Source organism: Mustela nivalis, assembly GCF_964662115.1.
Source record: "Mustela nivalis genome assembly, chromosome: 5".
NCBI lineage: Eukaryota > Metazoa > Chordata > Mammalia > Carnivora > Mustelidae > Mustela > Mustela nivalis.
The window spans coordinates 87,308,571-87,331,022 of record NC_139024.1 but is presented as its reverse complement, the minus strand read 5'-3'; the positions used below and the strand labels follow the sequence as shown (position 1 = coordinate 87,331,022).

Genomic DNA, 22,452 nt, shown 5'->3' with positions numbered 1-22,452 from the left:
TTGGCAGTCTCTGATCGAGTTGGATAGACACCTACCTATGACCCAGCCATTCTACTCCCAAGGATATATATGCCCAAAGAGAAATGAGAAGCTATGTCCACAAGAAAGGCTTGTCCTAGAATGGGAACAGCAGCACTGTGAGTAATTGTCACAACAGTGGAAACAACCCAAAGAGTCCACCAACAGGAAAATGGATTAAACTGTAGTTAATTCATACAATGGAATATGCATTAAAATAGAAACAAACTACGGCTAGATGCAAGGACATGGATGAATCTCCAAGACATCATGCTGAGGGAAATGGGCCAGCATAACTGAGGAGAAACTGCGTGACTCCATGTCAAGTACAAAGACAGGCAACACTCATCTGTGGTCATCAGGGAGGAGTGCCTGGCAAGGACACCAGGGAGACTTTCTGGGATTGTGGAAAGGCTCTTGACCTTGATCTGGGTGTTGATAACACAGATATATTTGACAAAACTCATCAATTGTACTCCTAGGATCTGCGTATTTCCTATTCTATGAAAATGACACCTTAATAAAGGGAGAAAATGTAACACAAATAAAAGACTTAGACCTTTGTCTCCCTTCCTCTTCCACCAGCCCAGCTCAGGTGCTCCTTGCAGGGCTGTGGCCGTCTCATCCCTCAGCTGTCCCCATCCATGACCCCTGCAGCTCTCCCTCCTTCTCAACCCCCGGTCCCGTGGCAACAGGGGCAGATCCATCTTGCCGAAGCAGCTGTTGGGGACAACAATTACCTCAGCAATTACCTGCCCAGTTTAAATCTCAGCCCTACCTTGTCCCAGCTGTGTCATTGAGTTGAGCCATGTCACTTCTCCTATCATCTGAAAAATGGGCTAACAAGACCTTCAGAGGATTGTTTGGGAAATGCAAATGAGGCAGAATCAAGGAAAGAGCTTCTGGAAACGGGAATTCGGCAACCATATGTATTGCTTGTACCACTCAACCATGGTTCACATGGTTCACACAGCATGGTTCACAGCAAGGGCCCGACCCCCACACAGTTGAAAATCTGGGTATGACCCCCCAAACTTAATTACTGATAGCCTGCTATTAACCAGAAGCCTTACCAGTAACACGGTCGTTTCATACACTATCTTTACATGTATCACACATGTATTCTTACAATGAAGTAATCTAGAGGAAAGAAAATCTTAAGAAAATCATAAGGAAGGAAGAAAACACAGAACTGTACCATGTTGAAGAAAATCTGTATTTAAGTGGACCCATGTAGTTCAAACCTGTGTTGTTCAGGGGTCAACTGTATTTAAGAACTTTTCATGGCTCTTGGGCAGCACTGGGGCAGACTGGATCATTGGTCCAATTCTTTCCTCCTGGTAATAGGATTCTGCACCCATACTCTGTGTCACGTGACCACTTTCCCACCGGGCTGATGGTGGGCTTGGTCGCCTGACTGGTAATGGCATATCAGTGGATGTGAGCAGAGCATAGGATTAAAAATGTTTGTGCTGTTTGGCTTGGTCTCTTGAACCTCTGTGCTTGCTGTGCTGGCCCAAGGAGAGCGTGGAGTGGTCTTGAGCCCAACCCACAGTCTGCACAGAAGAAAAACAAAGCCTGTTGTAAACCATGGAGTGCTCATGTGATGGGCTAGGCAGCATTTCTGCGGTAATGGCTGACTAATGTAACCTCAAGGTCATCCCTACGAAGTCTCCATTCGCTTACCTCTCCAGCCCCACTTCCAACAACTCAGTTCCAGCCAAACCAATCCGTTCAGCATCCCATGAAACTTAGCATTCCCTGTCACTCCCACTCGCCTCACTTAATGTGCTGTTTTCCTTCCCTGTCTTTCCTCTCTCCCGAATGCCGAAGGTTTCCTCCCTCCACTGTTCCAGTCTCTATGAGTCTTTACCAGCCATGCCTATCCTTCAAAAGCAATGGGAGTCCCACCTCCCTTTGGATGCTTTCCTTCACTGCCCAACCCACCTGGCCCAGGGAACCCTCCCTCTGTTGAGCCCATGCAGCCCTTCCAGTCTATGTCTTTCATGGCATGCTGAGCATCCCACGAAACATCGGCTTCATCTTTCCAAATGAAAGCAGTGTCCGTCATCTGCCTGTAGCTTAGGAGTTTCTGTTCCCCATGGAATTGCTCTTTGGGCGATACCTGCTGGTGAAGGAAGAAATGAACCAAAGAGGGGTGCCTGGGTGGCTCAGTGGGTTAAAGCCTTTGTCTTCGGCTCAGGTCATGATCCCAGGGTCCTGGGATGGAACCCTGCATCAGGCTCTCTGCTCAGCAGGGAGCCTGCTTCCACCTCTCTCTCTGCCTGTCAAATAAATAAATAAAATCTTAAAAAAAAAAAAAAAAAGAAATGAACCAACGAGTGTAACTTGCCTCTGAACACCCAACTTCCCTGAAGTTCTGATTTACAAGTCTAGCTCCAGGGCCCTTCTAGCCGGGGTGGAGAAAAGGCGGTGAGTACCACCCACCCGGCATGACGGGAGAGGGCGCATCTGCCCCATGGGGTCAAGTGGAAGAGAAGGCTCTTCTCTTTCCCTGTTCCTATCTCATTCCTATCTGTGGCTCTATCTTACTCGCTGGCTGTGATGACCTCCCAGACTGCGAGGGAGCAACAGTGCAGTTGCAATCTAGACCGTCTTACTAATCTCGGTTTTCATCTTCGTGTGGGTGTCCGGTGCATTGCATTGTTGCTCAATAAATAAACCAGGCTCTGTTCAAGTGTGATTGGAAAATGATTTTATACTTGGCAGTTGGGGGTCCTGTCTTCCTGAGTTTAGAAAAATTAAAAACACTCCAACACCAGTTATTTTGGGTTTGGGGTGATGATGGCAAATAGCAGCACCTTTGGAGAGTTAAGGGGTCAAATGGCAGAACTCAGCTGTTTGAAGGGGTCTTCTGAGTGGACTTGGGGCATGTGTTAGAAAGCCCCTCTTCAGGGGCACCTGGGTGATTTAGTCGTCGAGTGTCTGCCTTTGGCTCAGGTCATGATCCTGGGGTTCTGGGATCGAGCCCCCGCATCAGGCTCCCTGCTCAGTGGGGAGCCTGATTCTTCCTCTCCCATTCCTCCTGCTTGTGTTCCCTCTCTCTCTGTCTCTCTCTCTGTCAAATAAATAAAATCTTAAAACAAAAAAAAAAAAAAAAAAAGAAAGTCCCTCTTCAGAAAGTTCGCCATACTCACATAACCACCGAATGACAAAAACTTTGGGCTAAAAGGCCCTTCTTTCAAAGCTCAAGCAGTTGTTTGAAGAGATGCAAACACCCACCTGAGTTCCCAAGAACTTGGCTGGGTGATATTCCAGGCAACAGGCAGAGGAGAAGAACATTTGCTCAAGGTCAAGTTCCCAGAGCTGGGCTGGTGGCTGAGTGGGAGCTCCAGTCTAGGTCCAGAGATGGGCCAGAGAAGGGCAACAGAACAGGGGTAGGTTTCAAGACAAATGTTCCTCATTCTGTACTTTCAGCTGAGACCCTGGGGCATAGAGAGGTTAAGCAGTACCTTGAGCCCCCCTATAGATTCCTAGGCCTCATAGAGGCAGGAAGGAGGAGGTGGGAGAATCTGCTCCAGAGCCAGGCTGTGATTGCCCTGTAGGGTGGGGCTGGGGACAGAGGAAGGCCGGGAAGAGAAGCCAGGAAAGGAGTGTGGGGAGATGGGCCCTGAGAGAGTCTCAGCATAGACGTGCTTCCAGCCCGCTCTGCAGGGAAGCCCAGGTCCCCCCAGGGCTTGGTGGCAGGGGTCCAGGGGTAAGCCTTCTGTGTGGGATGCGACTGGGCCAGGGTAAAGGAGGAGGAGGAGGCAAGTGTTGAATTAAGGAGTCATAACTCCCGGGGAGTGACCCGGCTGCTCTGTGGGGCCCACCTGAGCCCCACATCTTCAGGATTTATGCAGTTGCCATGCGTCCTTGGGGCCCTGCCTCCTAACTCAAGTCATGGGGTTATTTATTCCTGCTAGCATCCACTGACAGAGCTGAACTCAACTCCAGCTAGCCCAGAGCACACAAGGGAGCGAGCGGGGGCCTGGGGACAGGGCAAGAGCGCTGTGCATGGGTACGGACAGACACACAGACAGACACAGACCAAAATGGCCCATAATCCCACCCCCTTCACCACAACACAAGCCAGCAAGTCCCAAGCTAGACCCAAGTGCCCAGACCCTGGAGAGCCTAGGGGAATTGTGGAGGTTATTTTAAGGTTGTTTCCATATCCTTATCTCCCCGCCCCCATCCAACAAACAGTCAGACAGAAAAACAAACAGACCAGAGGCCCCAACTGTTCTCATGGAGAGGCAGACCCTCTCCTCCCTTCCCCCATCTCTGGACTCTTCCTAACCTTAATTCTTCCAGGGAGGGCCCCATGCTTCTGTTAACCTCATCTAAATTGCTTTCCCCAGTTACTTTCTCCTGCCCCATTTTTCAGGAAGGCATTGGCAGGGCCTTGGCGAGGATGGGATGGGGCACTGGCTGGCCAGGTGAGCCCCAGTGTGTCCCAGCCAGGCCCTACATCCTGGCCATTTGGGTCAGAGATCCCAAGTGGAACTTTTTTTTTTTTTTTTTTTTTGGCGGTAGACTGATTTGTGTCCTCTGTATGAGAAACACCCAGAAACACTCAATTCTGGTTTTTGCAGAGAAGGGAACATTACAAAGAGTCAGGAAGGCTAAAGCAGGATATAAGAGGTCCATAATGGGAGTGGCCTTTTGTGTGTGCCAGGCCCCACCGGGGGTGGGGAGCTGCAGAAACAGAAATGCAAGACTGATTAGTCACCAGATGCTGCCGTGTGTTTACCCTGGGGACAGGCACTGTCCTATGCACCACACAGTAACAGGGTGACCTGACCCCCTGGTCTGGCCCTCTGGGAGCTTCAACTCTAGTTGGGAAAGAGAAAGGAGGGGGTAGGTGTGGCTGGAGCAGGGTGGGGGAGGGAAGAGGGACCCTAGACAGAGATGGAGAGGTGGGGTTCAATGCATAGTGGGGTTTGTAGGCTCTTACCAGTTCAGATTTTACTTTAAACAAAATGGGAATGGGGGATCAGAGGGTCCCTGGAGGCCCTAGTCTTGTAGAGGGTGGAAAGGAACATCTGAAATGTGGAGGCCACAGGAGGTCTCTTATGAGCTGGGGTTCCTGTGAGGGGTGCAGTGTCTAACTTAGGGGGTGGGGGAACAGGGACTCTCTCTGTTAGTCTCTGTCAAGGGGCTCAAATGCAGCCTATAGGCCTGGTCAGACTTCCCCTCTCCTCCCCTTCTCTTTTCTATTCTCTGATTCCTCACTTCCCTCCATCTTTCCACACTCCCCATCTGGCCTTCCAGGTGCCAGGCAGCCTCTGCCTCCCCATCTGACTCAGGTCAGGGCCTTAGGAGTTCTGGATCAGGGCTTTTAGGCCCTGTGGACACCCATCCAGCAGAGGCAGCCCAGGGCACAATGGAGACATGACCCCAAGATTCATGAGCCTGCCGAGCCCTGGTCTGAGGACAGGAGACCTATCCCCCCCCCATCTGGCAGCCCTGCACCTCAGCCTCCTCCCACCCCCACTGCTCTCCAGTTGCTTTAGGCCACCCCCTCCTCCTTTACCCCTATGCAGGCCAGACATTCTCAGGCCAGAGCTCTGAGCTGTAAGAAAGACCAAAGAGACCCATTAGACAGTCTATCAATCTATCCAACAATCAGTTCGCCAGAGGGGCTGGGACAAAGCTCCAATGGAGAAGCTCACTAATTTGGAGAAATTGTGGATGTTTAATCAAAACATCCTTGATCTTCAGGGGGTGGAGTGGGGGGAAGTGTTCTTCAGGAATTTATTTGGGGGTTTTTGTGTTTTCCTATGCAGAAGGGCAGGAAGCAGGGTATTGTAGCTTGATCATCTGGGGTGGGGGCTAGTGAATGAGTGGGAAGTTGGGGGAGTCCCTGTCTTCTTCCTCATCCTTAACTCTCTTCTTCCAGTTCAAACGGTGGGGGCAGGGAGAGGGGCAAGTCCCCTCGCTAGGCCCTGAGGGTTAGTGTCTTGGGTTCAGCCCAGTGCCTGGAGGACCCGGAGCCCTTGGAGGATAAGAGAAGTCCCAGCCTGCCTCACTTCTGTGACTCTATCCCTTCGTCTGTCTGTCTCTCCTGACTCCATTTCTCCATTTTCTCAAGAGCCTTCTCCAGTCCCCAAAGGATTAGAACAGGAGGGGACAGGGAAGTCATAAGCCACTGGGGTTCCAGGAAGCCCCAACAAGTGACCAGGATCTGAAGGCGGAGCAGGAGCCAGGTGTCCCAGGGCTCCACCCCTGAGCCTTTCTGGACCTACTCCAGCGCCACCACCCCCACTGTCCTGAACAAAGCTGGCAGCCAGGCCTCTAAGAAGCCCTCTGCAAAAGCCTGGCGTGGTTTCCGTCCCAACCCTCCCGCTTGGGTCCACGCAGCTGTCCTTTCCCCTGGGCTGGGGCCTCGTCGCCAACCTCCCCTCCCCACCGCCCCAAGCTCTTCTGCCCTCTTCTGCCCTCTTCTGCCCTCTCCTCTGCGCGGAAGCATACATCACAGTCCCGATCCTCCAGCGGAGAGACTCCTGCTGCGGGTTGAGGAATTGGCGGGCTCTGGAGCTCGGGACACTGCAGGTCTTGCTCCTCCGCGCAGCACTGCGCCCCGGCCTTGAACTACTTGGCCTAGCGCCGCCCCCCCTGCCGGACATTGCAGTGCGTCCCCGTGCCCTGCCTGCCACACTGACCCGGCCTTGCTTGCCCCCCCTTGCTTGCTGCGTGGCGCTAGGGGGACCCCCGGACTTTCCAGGTTAGGAAGGGAGGACGCTACCTCTTGCCTGAACTGGGGGTGGGGGGAGGATTGTGGGGCCAGAGGCGCCTCGCACAGCGAGCACGCAGTGAAATGCTTGGCCTCTGTGCCTTCTAAGCTGGGTTTGCAAATCCGGGAAGGTTGGGTTGTGCTTGGGGAATGCAGTCTGCCCCTTGCGTTGGAGATGAGGGTGCTCAGAGACACTCCCGCCAGAGCACGGGAGAGCACCCTTCCTTCCCCGAGGCCATTAACTCGGGGTGCTTTCACTTTTCTCCCCCTGTCGCTGGAGTCCTTCTTTTCCTCCGCCTCCTCCTGCTTCCACTCCTCTCTTGCTGTCAGCGCCTACCTGCTTTCTTTGTCTGTCTATCTGTCCCAATGTCACCGTCTCTCTCCCTCACTCGGGGTGTTTATTTAATTGTTTTCCTGAGCTCTGTGGCGGGCTCTCCTTGCCGTCAAACTCTGCCATCCCCACTCTGCCTGTGTAATTTAAAGCTATAGTTAAATTATGACTTCTCCGGACCTGTTGTGGCACCTTCGCCTAAGCCTAATTAAATGATCACATCCATTCTGAAGGCAGCTCTCTTCTCCCCTCCAACGTTAATTACAACATAAGAGGCTTTAATGGCCCGCCTCACCTCCAGCTCCTGGAAAGAAAGGTCAGGCGATTAATTTTCGTCATTAATCTTTTCCCAATGTGGACACTGTGCTGTCACCGGAGCCTATTAAACCCCCTTGTCCCCCCTTCCAGCCTCCATCGCCCCTCACCCCCTCCTCCCTGAGTGACTGCAGAGAAGGAAAATATTTAAGAACCACTTTGTCTCTCTGGCTCCCCCCCTTTCCTGGAGACAGCTTCTCCTTGGGGGTCTTAGGGGTGGGATAAGGGGGGGTACCAAGTTCATTTCCCAGCAGCTTTGGAACACACCTCTGAAGACCGTTCACGTCTAAAATGTTATGAATCCAGGAGTCAGGCTGGGAAGCTGAGAGCTGGGTCTGTGGCATTCCATCCTTCCTGGGGGCGCGGGGGGGGGGGCAGTTGGTGGCTGTTGCATTTGTGTGGAGGTACAGAGAGGAGGACAGGACCGTCACTTGGCCATTCTTGCACTTGGATCGTCATAATAAAAAAACAATAAAGAATGTGTTGACATCCAGGGTCCTATGGTCTAGAAGCGACAATTTTTTCTCCAGTGATCTGGATGCCAACTGTTCCTTTACTCAGACCTCCCTCTCCCTGCCACTTGAGCCCCATTTGCTGGGGGATAATCTAGATTTCTGCAGTACAGAGGGCTGAGGAATGGCTAGCTACTCCCTCTGGGGAAGCTGATTCCAGACCCATTCCTTAGGAACTGGATGCCCGCCCCCCCTCCCCCCGGGGTAATGATGTCCCCAGGCTCAGTGGGGAGGGCCAACTGCAAGGTAGAGGGGGCCCTGTTGGTGAGGGGACAGAGGGGATCCTGAGAATGTGCTTTCCCAGCACCCTGAATTCCCACAGCAGGACCAAAAGGGGGAGAGGAGGAGTGCAAATAGGCTCTTTGCAGACAGCTTTTATACCAATCCCAGAATTTCTTTGATTTAAAACTCTAATCTAGAAGAGGGTCCCTGGGAAGCTGAGTGGTGAGGCTTGGCCAGGAGGTGCTGAGAACTGAAGAAGGGTGCAGGTATGAGACAGCCAATACCACTTGGCTCTGTCGTTGCTCTCTGCGGGGGAAGGGGGGGTGCAGGGTAGGGGGGAGGGCAGTGGGGTGTGATTGGGATGTCCTAGGGACTGGTCAGTGGGGTGAGCAGGATTAAATGACAAGACTGGAGGAGGTGGGGTTTGCAGGAGGGTGAGAATCCAAGCACTTGACCTCATCAGCTCTGCTGGGCAACACTCCTTACCCCCCCCCCCCCAGGAGTCAGTGTCATGCCCCTGAAGTGCTCCCTGGTGGTGGGGTCATATGGTCTATCCGAGGAGACAGAGCCATACACCTCTCTATGTCCTAGGATATTTGAGAATCCCTCTGGATGGCCTTGCCTAGAACATAGACCCGGCACCTCAAAGACAGCTGGATTAACAATCCTTTAAACCCTGGAATCCCAGGGCTGCAGGGACATCTAGAACTTCTAGCCCCAGGTAGAGAGATGCTAAGTTGTGGTGGGGGGGCGGGTCATGGGAATCTCACAGGAGCAAAGGACAGCATGGCCACAGCGTTCACTGGCCCTAAATGCCCAGTGATGGACTTAGGAGAGGCCCTTTTGGGAATCCAGCTGAACCTCTGCAACACCTCCCGGTTCTGTACTGGGGCAGGGGGAAGATGGGGCAGTTTGCAAAAGGGACCTGGAAGACTCTACCGATGATCAGAACTGTTCTGTGTCCAACCAGGCTGGGTATGCCCGAATCACTGGCTTTTGCAGAGAAGAAACTTCTAGGAAAATCAAGAATGAGTTGGCCAGGGCCCAGGAGGCTTGGAGTCCTCTGACACAGGCCTTCTTTCTAGGAAAGTGTCCCCTCTCCCCTCCACCCACCCAAACCTGACTTCTATGGGCATCTGCCACAAGGTAGGTGGCTGTCCCTTCCTGTGGCCAGGGGGTGGGGGGGTCCTCCCCATCCAGAGTCAGCCCTTGCCCTGACACCCCCCCACCCCCAACTCTACCTCAAGGACATTGGGGACATCACGTCCACAGAGCTCTGCACAGCCGGATAATAATAATTAATAACCATTAGGAACAATAAGGAGAATACCAGTGCCCAGTCAGCCCAACGTGCAGCCTCGGCTTTTTCCTTTCTTCCTTTTTTTTTTTTTTTTTTTTACTTTAATGAAAACAATGATTTGACTTTGAAGAAAGTGACTTTTTTAAAGTGAAAGCTGGATTGAGTTCCTCATCTGCCCCCTCCCCCTTGCCATCCCCCTTCCCTTCAGAGCTCCTCCTCCCATCTTGCCCCCCCATTTCTCTCTCTCCCTTTTTTCTTTTTCTTTTAATACTCTGCGTTCTATCATGCAAATCCCCTTTCAAATTATGAGAGTATTAGAGCCATCAACGGTAATGTCACCGCCACAAAATGAGAGTGGGGACTTAAGCACCTAACGAACAATGAAATGTGCGAGCCCTGGGACAGGACAATTAAGAACTGGGCTTAGCCAGCCAGGGAAATTTATTGCTATCAAATCCATATTTCTATTTTCCCCCTGAACAGTAACCTATTTGAATATGATTAAAGGGTTTCATTACGGCAGAGAGAAAGGCCCGTGTCCCGCGGTTCCTGGTGAGCTCACAAACACAGGCTTGGAGCCGGGGTGCCCCTGTGAGGATATGGGTGGGGGAAGTGGTGGGGGGAGGTTGTAGAAGACCCAGGGGTCCAGAAATCCAACATTAAGGGGCTGGCTCCAGGTAGAGAGGTTCTGGTGGAGGAGGTGGCTAGCTAGAAATGAGATCTGAGAGTCTCTGGTTCTCTGACTCTCTGCAGAAAGTACCAGAAGGATCTTTAGCAGATGGGGAGACTGAGGCACTAAGAGGTTGAGCATCTTAGCGAAGGTCACTCAAATGAGATTGAGAGTGGTGGATCCAGGATTGGATCTCCAGCCGGCGCTCACCTCCCTCTGCTCCTTGCCTCCCTCCCTCCCGCCTGCCCTCTTCCCTTTCTCCCCCCCCCCCCACCCCACATGCATTGCCCCCCACCCCCCAAGTTCAGTCTGATAAAGATACGCTAGAAACAGGAGAAACCATCCGGGCTGGGTGTGGAGATGAGCCCAGACAGAGGAGGCCGAGAGCAGCATGGCCCAATGTCAAGGAGAGAGGCGCCCATGCCCAGTCCCGAAGGGGTTCAGGACGGGTTCAGAGGGACCGCTGTGGGCTATGGTAGCTGCAGAAGTCTCTGCTATAACACAAACAGATGGCAAAGGATTTTTCTACCCCAGAAGTCTGCACATTATCACCCTGCCCCGCTGCAGAGCCTTAATAAGATCCGGCCGTTACTCCTTCCTGCTTTCTCAGTGGCACCTAAACCAATAACGATCACCAGAACGATGCTGGTGATAACCACACCACTCCCGGGCATGTGGGGAGCGCTTTAGCTGCAAAGGGCTTTCACACCCCTGTTCTTGTCAGATCCTTGAAATGACCCTTTAAAGGTGAGCAGGGCTGATGGGGGAAACCCGGAAAGGTTAAACAGCTTGTCCGAAGCCACACAGGTAACCAATAACAGAGCTGGGACTGGCACCCAAGGCTCTAATGTTCATGTTCACACACGTGTGACGTCCGGCGGGGGCGGGGGCAGGGTGCCGCTGCACGCGCTCTGGCCCAGCAAACTACTCCCAGCTCCCCACTTGGGGCAGCTGCCTTCTTGCTGGAAGCCCTGAGGAAAAGAACAGCGGCCTAGCCAGACAGATCAGCTGCACCCGCCCTGGTGGTGGGAGGGTGACAGATGCCGTGTGGGATCACCCTCACGCACGACACAGGCTCACAGCAGCCGGGAGAGAATCATACAGGGTGGGCGGCAGTTCAGTGCTAAATTGTGTGGTCCTGAGCTGGGAGGAGGCCGAAGCGGGCCTTGAGACTGAGGATCTGGAGGAAGAGTGCTGGCCTCCCGAATGGGCCCTGGACTGGAGGGAGACCCCTGAGAGGGGATGGCCCTCAGGGGCTGGGGTTCTGAGGACGAACAGGCTGAGCGGCATGACTGGGCTGGGGGGTCAGGTTGGAGCTTCTCCAGCCTTTGGCTTTTGGTCTCACTCCTCTGACGCTGCCCTTTCTCCCCTCTGGGACAGCCCTAGGACTTCATACCTGGGATTTCTAGAGCCCGCCGTCTGGCACCCTGGGGAGCTGATTCAAGGGACGTTACTAATGCTTGGATCTGCCTGGGCCATCTTGGGGCACCTGAAGTTGGATCCTCACCAGGGCGGGGCGGGTGGCATGCGAGGGGATGGCCGAGGAGGGGAGATGATCCCTTCTGGTACCCAGCAGCATCATTCCAGAGCCTCCTTCTCCTCCTTCCTGCCCATCTTGAAGTAGCTTCCCCCATCGGCAGCCCCTCCCACTGGACTCTCCAGAGTCTGCTTCTTCTGTCACTTACTCTTCCGACACCCTGCCTTACCTTTGTTCAACAGACACCTACTAAGCTCATGCTGGGGATGTAAAGGTATTGCCCACAGCATCCTCGCGGTCAAGGAGCTCCCTTCTCTTGGAGAAACGTGCATGCACACAGCAAAGGATCGTGACCCGAGGGCCAAGGGATGGACTCCAGTTGGGCATAACCACCCTCTAAGGCAGGCAGGGCAGATACTGTTCTCGCTCGAGAGGGAAGTGAACAGAGGCTCAGAGAGCCCAACTGAATGGCCCCAGAACCAAACCCCTGCCACTGGCCAGGCCACCTGGCATTTCTATCCCTCCCTGTTTCCTTTTAGTCCTTCCTTCCCTAAAATCATCTAATCTCAATATTCGATCTTGGCCTCTATTCTTCTACCCACCCAAGGGTGTTGCTTAACATAGTGAGCCCGTACACTAATTAACAAGAATGGACACGCTGGTCAGAGCCATGGAGCAGGGTCCTGAGGCCCCCTGCTGGGCTGGGTGCCAATGTTTAGTTGCTGAATCTTGGGGTGGTCTGGCAAATCCCAGGACAGTGTCTAGGATGGTGGGGAGGGGAGCATTGTATGGACCAGAGACAATGACTATTAACTAACCAGTATAGAGACTTGAACAACCAGCACAGGCGCACTGATATTCATAGCACCTAATTATCAGGATGACGTCCATTCGTCTGTCCGTTGGTCCGTCTGTCCATCCATTCATCCATGAACCCCATCCATCCCTAAACCCATTCTACCCCAGCCCCCCTACTGGTACACTCTGTGCACCGTAGGGCAGCATCTGTGATGTGAAAGACAAGCTTCCTTCTCTCTAGGAGCTTACGCTTGAGTTAGGGAACCAGGATGGACCCACTGGAATGTTCAACAGCCCAAGAGGTATCTCAGGGCTGTGCAGGATGGGTTGCCTAGGGAGTGCTACGTGCCTTAAGGGTCCACAGCAGACAGAGATCACATGGTGGGGGAGGCCGGGGAGGCTGCGGGGGGGGGGGGGGATGCACAACAAGGCTTTGAATGAATGATAAATCTCCCAGCTTCACCTTAGCCCAGCCCCCTGGGGGCATCACATGTTCTTTCTCCATCCCCGATGTCCAAGTCTGAATTTTGGTTTGTTGTTGGCCTGCCCAAGCTCTGTCTCAGAAACTAGAGAGCAGGGTCTCAGATGCTGAGGATGATGCTGTGTGCTCCCATCCTGACCTCTTCAGCGGCCCCGTTGCCTCCTGCAGGGAAGGAGCCAGTCCGCAGTTGGGTTCCCAGATCCTTCCCCCACACACTTCCCCCTTTCCTCCCCCTCTCGTTCCTTCCTGGGGCTGTCAGTTTAATGGACAGGTGTTTAATTCCAGCCTGTCAGGCGCCTGGAAATGCCAGCATCACTGCACATCAGTTTGCCGAGTTTGCTCTTAAAAGAACAGCGAGAAGCTGAACTCTGCTATCTGCCGCTCGACCCTCTCTCTCTTTGTCTCCCTCTCGTCAGGCAGATGTGCCTGCACCCTTCTTCCTGATGTTTTCCACCAGGGCAGCTGAGCTCAGGGAGCCTGGCAGAGGATGGAAAGAGCTTCTCCGAGTGCCTCCGATGGAGAGCGGGTTCCCAAGTGCTAGGTGTCATCAATTATGTCCCTGGCACGTGCTGGGCCTGCTTTTTAACTATTAAAATCATGTAATAGCTAAAGCACACTGTTCCTGCAGCCTCGGGGCAGAGAAGCAGCTGTCAGCTTCCCCACGCTACATCAGCTGCTTCTCTCCTCTGTACCAGCCTGGCTCATGCCCGAGCCAGAAACTCTACGCTCATCTCTGGCCTGGAAAACACATGGCAGCCTCCCCAGGCATTTGCCCAGAGAGCTCCGGAGCCCTGGACATGGGGCGGGGGTGGGGTGGGGTTGGGGGGAGTGGGTCACTGCAGGGTCCAGAGTTCACTGTGTAATGCTACCCCCAGTAGCACTTAATGCACAGCTCCTCCCTCAGGTGTCAGGGCTGGGGGAGGGACAGGACAGAGGTCTGAAAAGGAGGACGTATTTTCTTTGGTGGGTAGAGATGAAGCCTGAGGCATTGGGTCAGAAGTGGGGGCCTCTGGGACCTATCGACTGTCCAGTGGACAGAGCTGGACAGCCCAGTTCAGGCAGCAAAGGCAGTGAGTGGCATCTCGGAGGGCCGTGGATCTCATGCTACCACATAGCTTCCCTCTACTTCTCCTGCCCACCATGCCCACATCTCTCCTTGCTTATCTATCTCTTTTTGCTTGGACACCTCCTACCTGTCCCCACACTGGACCTCCACCCCACCCACATACCCCAACAAGGCATCACGATTCCTAACGAAACGGAACCACTGCCAGATGAAATATATTACTATTAAATACTTAATTCTTCTAGTGAGCAGAGAGCAGGCAGTATGAATACGATTATTAAAGAAAATTACTTTGGCTGATCAGATATTTCTGCATACTAATTTCTGACCCCTCTTCCCTCACTCCCGCTTCTCGTCCCTCAGAGACCAGGACAGATAAAATTCCATCACAAATAGCTGATTACCGAGGCTTGCATTAAAAATCACATTTTTCCCCCTGCCTCTCTCTCTTGTGCTTTCTCTATGCTGATGTCCTTGCTGGAGAAGGGGTGTCCCTAGACGGCAGCAACCACCGGACAACATCCAGAAAGACCCTATTCTCTCCTTCTCCTCCTTTCTCTCCTCATTTCTCCAAAATCAGCACAACCACTATTCCAACCAGTTCCCTACATGGGCAGAAGATCCTGCAAGTGTCAAGGACCCTGCTCTCAGCCTCTCAAACATCTTACCCTAGCCTCCTGCTCCAGTGTTCTGTGAAGAACACGGTGGGAATGCCCATCAACCAAGATGGCTGACTTTGCACCTAGTGGGAATGTCCGGCTCTAAGAGGACAGGAAGTGTGATCAAAGACCCCGCCCCACAGGGAAGGGACTTCCTAACTTCAGAGCTTCCTGATTGATTGAGCTTTAGACCTCTTTGTAAACACCTGGGGGACACAGAAGGAGGAACTCATTCGTTTACTGGTCAAAGCCAGACACCTTTAGGTGTGTATGTAGATGTGTATGTATATTTCCAATGTCTAAGTCAAAATAACACTTGAACATTCTATGCCTTGATTTTTCATCTGTAAAACGGGAATAATAGCAGTACCTACTTCATATGATTGTTGTGAAGATTAATAAATTAATATATAAAAAGCACTTAGAACACTGTCTGGCACTTGTACCATGTAAGGGTTAGCTATCATTGCTATTATTGTTATAGATATTCTATATAATTTAAAAACGTGCACTCCACCGGCCCATGAATGATTCCTCCCTGTAATTCCCCCCATCAGAAGGAGTTTCTCCAGGCTTCTTTCCTAGATTCTCACCTGGCTTACTTCAGTTCTCAGTACCTCCCAGATCCCCTTAACAATGACCCCTCAATCCCACTTGGAGCTCCCCCAGCCTCAGTTCAGGCCACTGGCACCAAGGCAATTACCAGGGTTCTGGCAATCTGGGGGAAGTGAGGGGAATGTGCTAAAAATACACCCATTCCCCACAATCCTATAAGCCTTCAATTTACCTGCTTTTATAAAAAGATGCTTCCTTAGGTGTCACCGGTAGAAGGTATAATTACAGCCTGGGAATGTTAATTCCCTTGCTCCTGATATGCGGATCACTGCTCTGCGGGGCTCCTGTCCTCCTCAGAGCCTTGGGAGGGGAGATGGGCAGGCAGCCGGGAGGAAGTCAGGGGGTGGGAGGCTAGCAATGCCTGGCCTGGGGACCTGCAGGAACTCAGTGTCAAATCAGAGCATGCTGGCTGGAACAGTGTGTGTGTTTTGGGAAGGGTGCCCTCTCATACCTGGTGACTCTCAGGGACTCCTTGGGGACCTGGGGCTGGCGAGGTAGACACAGAGGACCGAAGTCCTGACAGCCTTGTGGAGAAGTGAGAACCCTGAGTTCCTCTGGCCTGCCTGTCTCCCTGCTCCCACCCTGTCCCCTTTCAGTCTGTTCTCAACACAATAGTCAGAGGAATCCTCAGAAAACCTGATGTAGAGTTCCTTATCTCACTTGCATCAACACAGAGTCCTTAAGGCTCTACCTGTCCCCCCTCCCTGCTGTATTTCTCTCCTCAGCCCTCAGCCTCACCTACCACTGTGTGTGTTTTACTTCTCTGTTTTGTTTTAGTGTATATCCCTCACTAAGACAAAAACTCCACGAGAACAAGGATCTTCCGTCTGTTTTGTTCCCAGGGCTCAGAACAGTGCCAGGCATAGTAGGAGCTCACTTAAAGTTCCTGCCTGAAAGTGCCTTTTCAGGAAGGATTCCTGAGCAGAAGGAAGAGCAAGTGCCAAGCAGAGGTTCAGGAGGGCCCCACACATTTGGGAAACATCGGTGGTTCTATATACTTGGTGCTCAAGGTGCTGCTCATGGACAAGAGGAACAGAAGGGGTGCCTGGGTGACTCAGTCAGTTAAGCGGCTGCCTTCAGCTCAGGTCATGATCTCAGGTTGCTGGGATCAAGCCCCGTGGCAGGCTCTCTGCTCACTGGGGAGTCTGCTTCTCTCTCTCCCTCAAACCACCCCCGCCCCAAATAAATAAGTAAAAGCTTAAAAAAGAAAAAAGAAAAGGGGAAGAGCAAGGACGGCATAGCATCTTTCTATGGAGAGGGCGAATAGGAGAGTTGCCATGATTATATTTGTGTTTCTGGAAGATCCTGGGGCCTGGGGAGTGGATTAGATCTAAACAGGACTGGAGACAGGAGGACCAGGAAGGAGGCTGCAGGAGGGAGAGCTTGAGATCCTGGACCAAAGCGGGGATGGCGAGCCTGCGGGTGAGTTTTGAAGCGAGGCATGGGGTTCTGGAGTGGTAAGCAAGGGTGGGGAGCAGGCCTCCTCCCTCTTCACCGAACAGGTCTTTCTGTTCTCCAACCCCAGCCAGGCTGTCCCCAACTCTTTCCCTCTCAGTCATGGCTCCAGTTCCTCCATATCACACTGATGTCCTTTGAATGACTGGTGTCCCTCATTGGCCATTGTCGTCACTGCCTGTCCTGTTTCATCAGGGCTTTTCCTGTGAGCTTCTTTTATTTTTTCCTAAAGACTTTATTTATTTATTTGAGAGGCAGACACGGGTGCAGGGGGAGGGGAGGCAGAGGGAGAGGAGAAACGGGCTCCTGGTTGACAAGAGCTTGACATCCCAGGACCCCAAGATCATGACCTGAGCTGAAGGCAGACGCTTAACCGACTGAGCCACCCAGGTGCCCCTCTTACGAACTTGAGGGTAGGGATTGTGGCATGCCGATTGCAAGTCTGACAGAATTGCACAATGCTTTAGGGCCTGGCCCCCCCCCTTTTTTTTCTTTTTTTAAAGTAAGCTCTATGTCCAACACGGCAATGTGGGGTTTGCACTTACCACCCTGAGATCAAGAGCCTCATCCTCTACCAACTGGACCAGCGGAGCACCCCTAGAGCCCTGGACTTTTGCCTCCAGATGTCTTGGGTTTAAATCCTGACTCTCCCACTAATTGACTTTAGGTAAGTTACTTCCCCATCTGTAAAATGGGAATAAAAATATCACCTTGAAGGATTGTTCTAGGGATTAACTGAGTTAATGCTCCTAGTAGGGATTAACAAAATGTAAGGGGCTTTCCTCTGTTCCCACAGTGCCTTGTTTCTCTGTAAATATCTAGCTGATCCCGTCAGGATGCTGAACCTCTGTGACTACAAGCACTTTGTGGGCAGGCAGGAGCCAAGCCCAAGGCAATCCCTTGACATAACCTCAGCTATTAAATAAACATGGGCTGAATGCTGCATGACTAAACACTTAATACATTGAATTCAACCAAAACTCAGATGCCAAAGAAGAGAGTCCTAATCAAGCCAAACTGACCATGGTTCTTCCCAGAAATTCCGGTGTCCTGGGGGAACTCAGACAGAGGGACTTCTCTGGAAAATGGTGGACCGAGTTACCTGGAAGAGGCAAGGTAGGCGGGGTCCTTTTGTCACACCCTTCCCCAGAAAGGAGGAGAGGAGGTTGGAGCCTCAGCTCAGGCCCCGCCTCAGGCAGGGTGGGTACAGCCTGCGGAGAGACCTGAATCCCGAGGGAGGTGGCTCCCTGGCCCCCAGCCCGGCTCTGGATGGAGGATTCTGGGATCGGAGGCAGGGGTGAGGCTCGGCCTGCTGGGCCCTCCGGGGAGCTGGCAGGCCCAGCCACGGCGGAGCACTAGTCCCAAGGCTATATATACACAGGACCGGAATGTTTATTTTTCCTTATTGACTTTCTCCAAATAAACCCCTGGCCAGCAGAAAGGGGCTCCCAGCAGCAGCTGTTTACCCAGTGTTTGTGATAAAGAGGCTTCTCCATAGCAACAGGTGGCAATGGGCAGCTCTCCGAGAACACGGCAGGGCCTGCAGTGGGGCTGTGTTTACTCGGAGGGGAAGAAGTAGAGGCAGAGGAAGAAGGGAAGGGAGGGAGGGAGGAAAGGAGGGAGGAGGAAGCGCGAGAGGAAGGATGGGAGGAAGGAAGTCAGACCAGGAGCCTGAGGGCTGGCAAGTGCACAGAAGGGGAGACCAGGAAGGAAGGCTCAGACAGAGTTTGGTGGGTTCTGTCCTCAGGGACCCTTCTTCCGCCTGTGAGCTCCCGGTGGGCCCGGAGGAGGGACGGGCTGGCAGGTGATGTGTAGAGGAAACTGTGGCCTTGCTGGGTGTGGGGCAGCTGTGAGCAGGAGCACCTTGCACAGGAGCCACAGAACGTGGGCTGGTGTGACCTAAGGAAAGTGTGAGTCCAAGTAATTGGCTTATTCAGTTGCTGTGTGTGTGTGTGTGTGCATGTATGTGCACATACCGTGTTCTTCCTCGCTGGGTAAGGAGGCTGTGTTAATTTCCCAGCACTGCCGTATTATCACAAACCTGGTGGTTTAGAACAACACGGATTTATTCTCCTAGAGTTCTGGAGACTGGACGTCTGAGATGAAGGTTGAGGTAAGCTTCAATCCTTCTGGAGGGCTCAGAGGGACGCAGCCCTCTTTCTGCCCCCGTCATCCCATGCCGTTGTCCCATGTGTGTCTCTGCGCCTATGAGTACATTTCGCTCCTGAAAGGATGCCAGTCACCAGATTTAGGGCCAACCCTTATCCTACTCCAGCAGGACCTCGTCTTAACCAGATGTACATCTGCAAAGTCCCTATTCCAAATAAGATCCTAGTCACATGTACCAGGGGAGAGGACTCAAACCCCTCTTTTTGGGGAACACAAGTGCCCACCATGGGCAGGTACGGCTGTCAGTAAAGCTTGGGTGATGAATCCACACACAAGACTCTTGGGAAGCAGAAAGCTCCTCCGTGCACTCACCAGTCCCCCTCCTGTCCAAGAACAAGGTGGTGGTTCTGGGTCAGGAAGGAAGCCCAACTGTGTTGTTTGGATGCAGTCCTCAAAGAGAGGAAGAGGACTTGAAGCGTCGGGAATGGTGCCTGTGTCCGTGTCTCACACCCTTAGTTGTGTGACCCTGGCAGGTTCCTTCTACCCTCAGCGTTTCCATCTTCTCGCCTGTCCCGATAATATGCATCCTCCCCATGGGGGGGGTGGTGAGAATCATAAGGCTCTTGGCACGATCCCTGGCATCTAGCAGGCACAGCTCTAAGCATGAGCCATTTTTATGATTTTTCACAGGCCCTGGCTTTTCCATCAGAAGCACATGAGACCCGCTTGGCAACGTCACCCTGGGGTGATGGCCACTCCTGTAGACCACAGCCTCTGTTCCTGAGGTCAGCACAGGAACCCGGGTCCTGGGGGGCACAACTGGCTGTGGGTACAGCCCTGGTGGGTCTGTCCCAGAGACATGGTGTGGGAGAGGGCCTCGGTAGGGGTCTTCTTGCTAGGGCAGGGCTCCCCGCCTCCGGCAGGCAGAGGCACCCCTTGGCTGCCCTCCATTTCACCAGAGGAGGTTTAAGCCAGCACCCGAGTCCACGCAATCCTCCAGTAGCTGGAGGGTGTGAGGGGAGCTGGTGTAGACACACACACACACTGCATAGACTTCCTCCTACAGACAACTACAAAGACTTGAACCACATGGAAATGCATCTTCAGTCCCAGCAGTGCTAAGTCCTCACAGCACACGGAAACCCGAATTGATTAGCTCTTGTGCAAATCTTTCTTGAACACCTACTATGCTCTATGAACTCTTCTAGTCCCCAGAGAGACAGCAAGGGATAAATCATGGAGATTATCTTTTAGCTAGAGAGACAGTAAGAAGAACAAATGGGGAAATCATATCGTACATGAGAAGAACTTTAGTACTTTGGAGAAAAACGAAGGATGGAAAAGAGAAAGGAGTGTGAGGAGCCTGAAGTCTGAACCGGGCCCTTTCCTCCTTCTTGGGGTCCCCTCTCTCCCCTAGGGCTGGGGCCTGAGCCAGAGCCCCACAGCCCCAGTCCTGCCACCCTCCCTGCACCGTGGTGTGGGCCAGGGACGGTGGCTAGAGGCGGACATTTGCCTCGTGGCTCCAGGCCTGGCTAATGGGGCAGAGCCTGTGTCACATGCCAGCAGCTGGCGTCCGCGTTGGGGTGGGCCAGCGCTCCCCCGAGATCTGTTGCTCTCTAACTACAGCGTGTCATCCTCCTCATTACTATTCTAATCCTCATTACAGGGAAATGTCCTCGCACTCAAACACAACAACCACGCAGTGCTGTTACACAGCCCCGTGGGGAGACAGGGCATTTTTCTGGAGCTGCCGGCAAGAACAGTCAGAGCAGCATGGGAGGAAGAGTTGATGCCTTCTGGAGCTTCTTGCTGGGGGTGCAGCCCTCCTCGGATGTCAACTTCTTCTCTTTTCTGTCCTCTATTGTCGTCCTTTCCAATGAGAAGGCAGCTGAGTGTTTACTCCAGGCTTGCGCCTGCCGCTGGCTGAACCAGGAGGACTCGGAGCCCAGCCCTGCCCTTTGGTTCATTTGTCTCGGTAGCAAGGCACCTGCCACAGTGCTGGGCACATAGTACTCCATCAGTGCTGCAGGGTAAGGGCAAGCAGGGCAGGGGAGGAACAGGAAAGAATGCGGAGTTTGATGGAGATAGAGCATGGCTTCTTTCCCTAGGCCCCTTGGTGGGTGAGGGAGGACATGGGGAGGCTGAGATAGGCAGCTTCCCCATCCCCACTGCAAGGATCTGTGCTCTTCTGGAATCCTAGTCCTTGAAGTTCCACCATTGAGGAGTAATTCCCTTGTGCCAAACAGGACCTCATCCTTTGCCCACAGTTCTTATTTAAAAAGGCACTTGTTCTGGGGCAACTGGGTGGCTCAGTTGTTAGGTGTCTGACTTTCGCTCAGGTCATGATCCCAGGGTCCTGGGATCGAGCCCCGCATCGGGCTCCCTGCTCATTGGGAGGCCTGCTTCTCCCTCTCCCACTCTCCCTACTTGTAGTTGCTCTCTTCCTGTCTCTCTCTTTCTCTCTGTGTCAAACAAATAAATAAAATCTTAACAACAACAACAACAACAACAAAAGCACATTGTTCTCCCTGTGGAAGAGATTGAATGTGCTGACCCGTGGTTTGCTGTTGAATGACCTTGGGCAAGTCCTCACACGTTTCTGGGTCTCTGTGCTCTGGTCTGTAAAATGGGGCTATGACACATGCCTGCCTTGAGTTTGTTGTGAGGATTAAGTGAGTGACCCTTTCTAAAGCACTTAACAAGGTCCCTGGCACCTGGTGACCGTGTGTGCAGATGGTGTGCATCTGACCTGGTGCAGATGGTGTCCGTGTGTGAATTGGGGGCATTTCCCTAACAGGATACATCATGGGGGTGGACCAGTAAAGGAAGATCCTGCGACAAGAGAGGAGAGTCAAGGGAGTCAGAACCTCAGGCACCTGGGTGGGCTTGGGCCCAGGGACAGGGCACTGTGAAGACAAGGAACAGGGCCAGGGTTTGGGGACCCAAGACTGGGGAGAGGGGGATGGGAAAAGAGAAATGAGAGGTAAGGCACGGAGACAAGCAGGTTTACTTCCAGCCCCCAGCAAGCGATGAGCACAGGGGAGACAGCTAGAGAACAGAGCCCTCAGAAACTTTCCAGCGCATTCCTGCTAAAATTAGCCCCGTCTTGCATACGCAACTCTATATTTAAACCCATGGCCTGTCAGAGTCCCCGCTGTGCAGCCGGGTTTGGGGCCCAGTGCCGACACAGGGGGGCAGGCAGCAGCCCTGGGTGTAGGCAAGGTGACCAGGCCACGGGGTGAGGCCACCGGCCACCCACACCGGTGTGTGCAGAGTTGCACACATGTGTGCAGCATGTGAGGCCACCCCTTGTCCCGGCGTCACGGGACAGAATCCCAGCAGGGGTTCAAACACAGTCCCGTGTGCAGGCACGTGCAGAAGGGACAGGGGCAGACAGGTGGAAAGAACATGGAGAGGGAAGAGGGAGCGACTGGGGGACAGGGACAGCAGCAGAATGAATAAGGACAGAGGAGGGAGGGATGGGTGGTAGGATCTCTCCTTGGGTTGGTCTCCTAGTCCAGCGGACCAAGGGGTTGTCCCAAAGGGGGTTCAGCCTCCTCTGACCACAGAGCCCCCCAGCTCTGCTCTGAGGGTGAGGGGGAGCCCAGGCTGCTCCCTCCTTCCCTGCCTGCCTTCCAGCCTTCTCCAGGGAGCACGCTGACTGATAAGAAGCCGTTTTACCTGA

At 53.1% G+C, this 22,452-nt stretch overlaps 1 long non-coding RNA gene across 1 annotated transcript; it reads left to right on the top strand.

Annotated features, from left to right (window-relative positions):
• Positions 1-18,284: 18,284 nt before the first annotated feature.
• LOC309864251 lies at positions 18,285-21,259 on the top strand. Its single transcript, XR_014311416.1, has 4 exons — positions 18,285-18,388; positions 18,679-18,771; positions 19,458-19,552; positions 20,434-21,259. It is a non-coding gene; the product is annotated as an uncharacterized lncRNA (long non-coding RNA).
• The last annotated feature ends 1,193 nt before the right edge of the window (positions 21,260-22,452 follow it).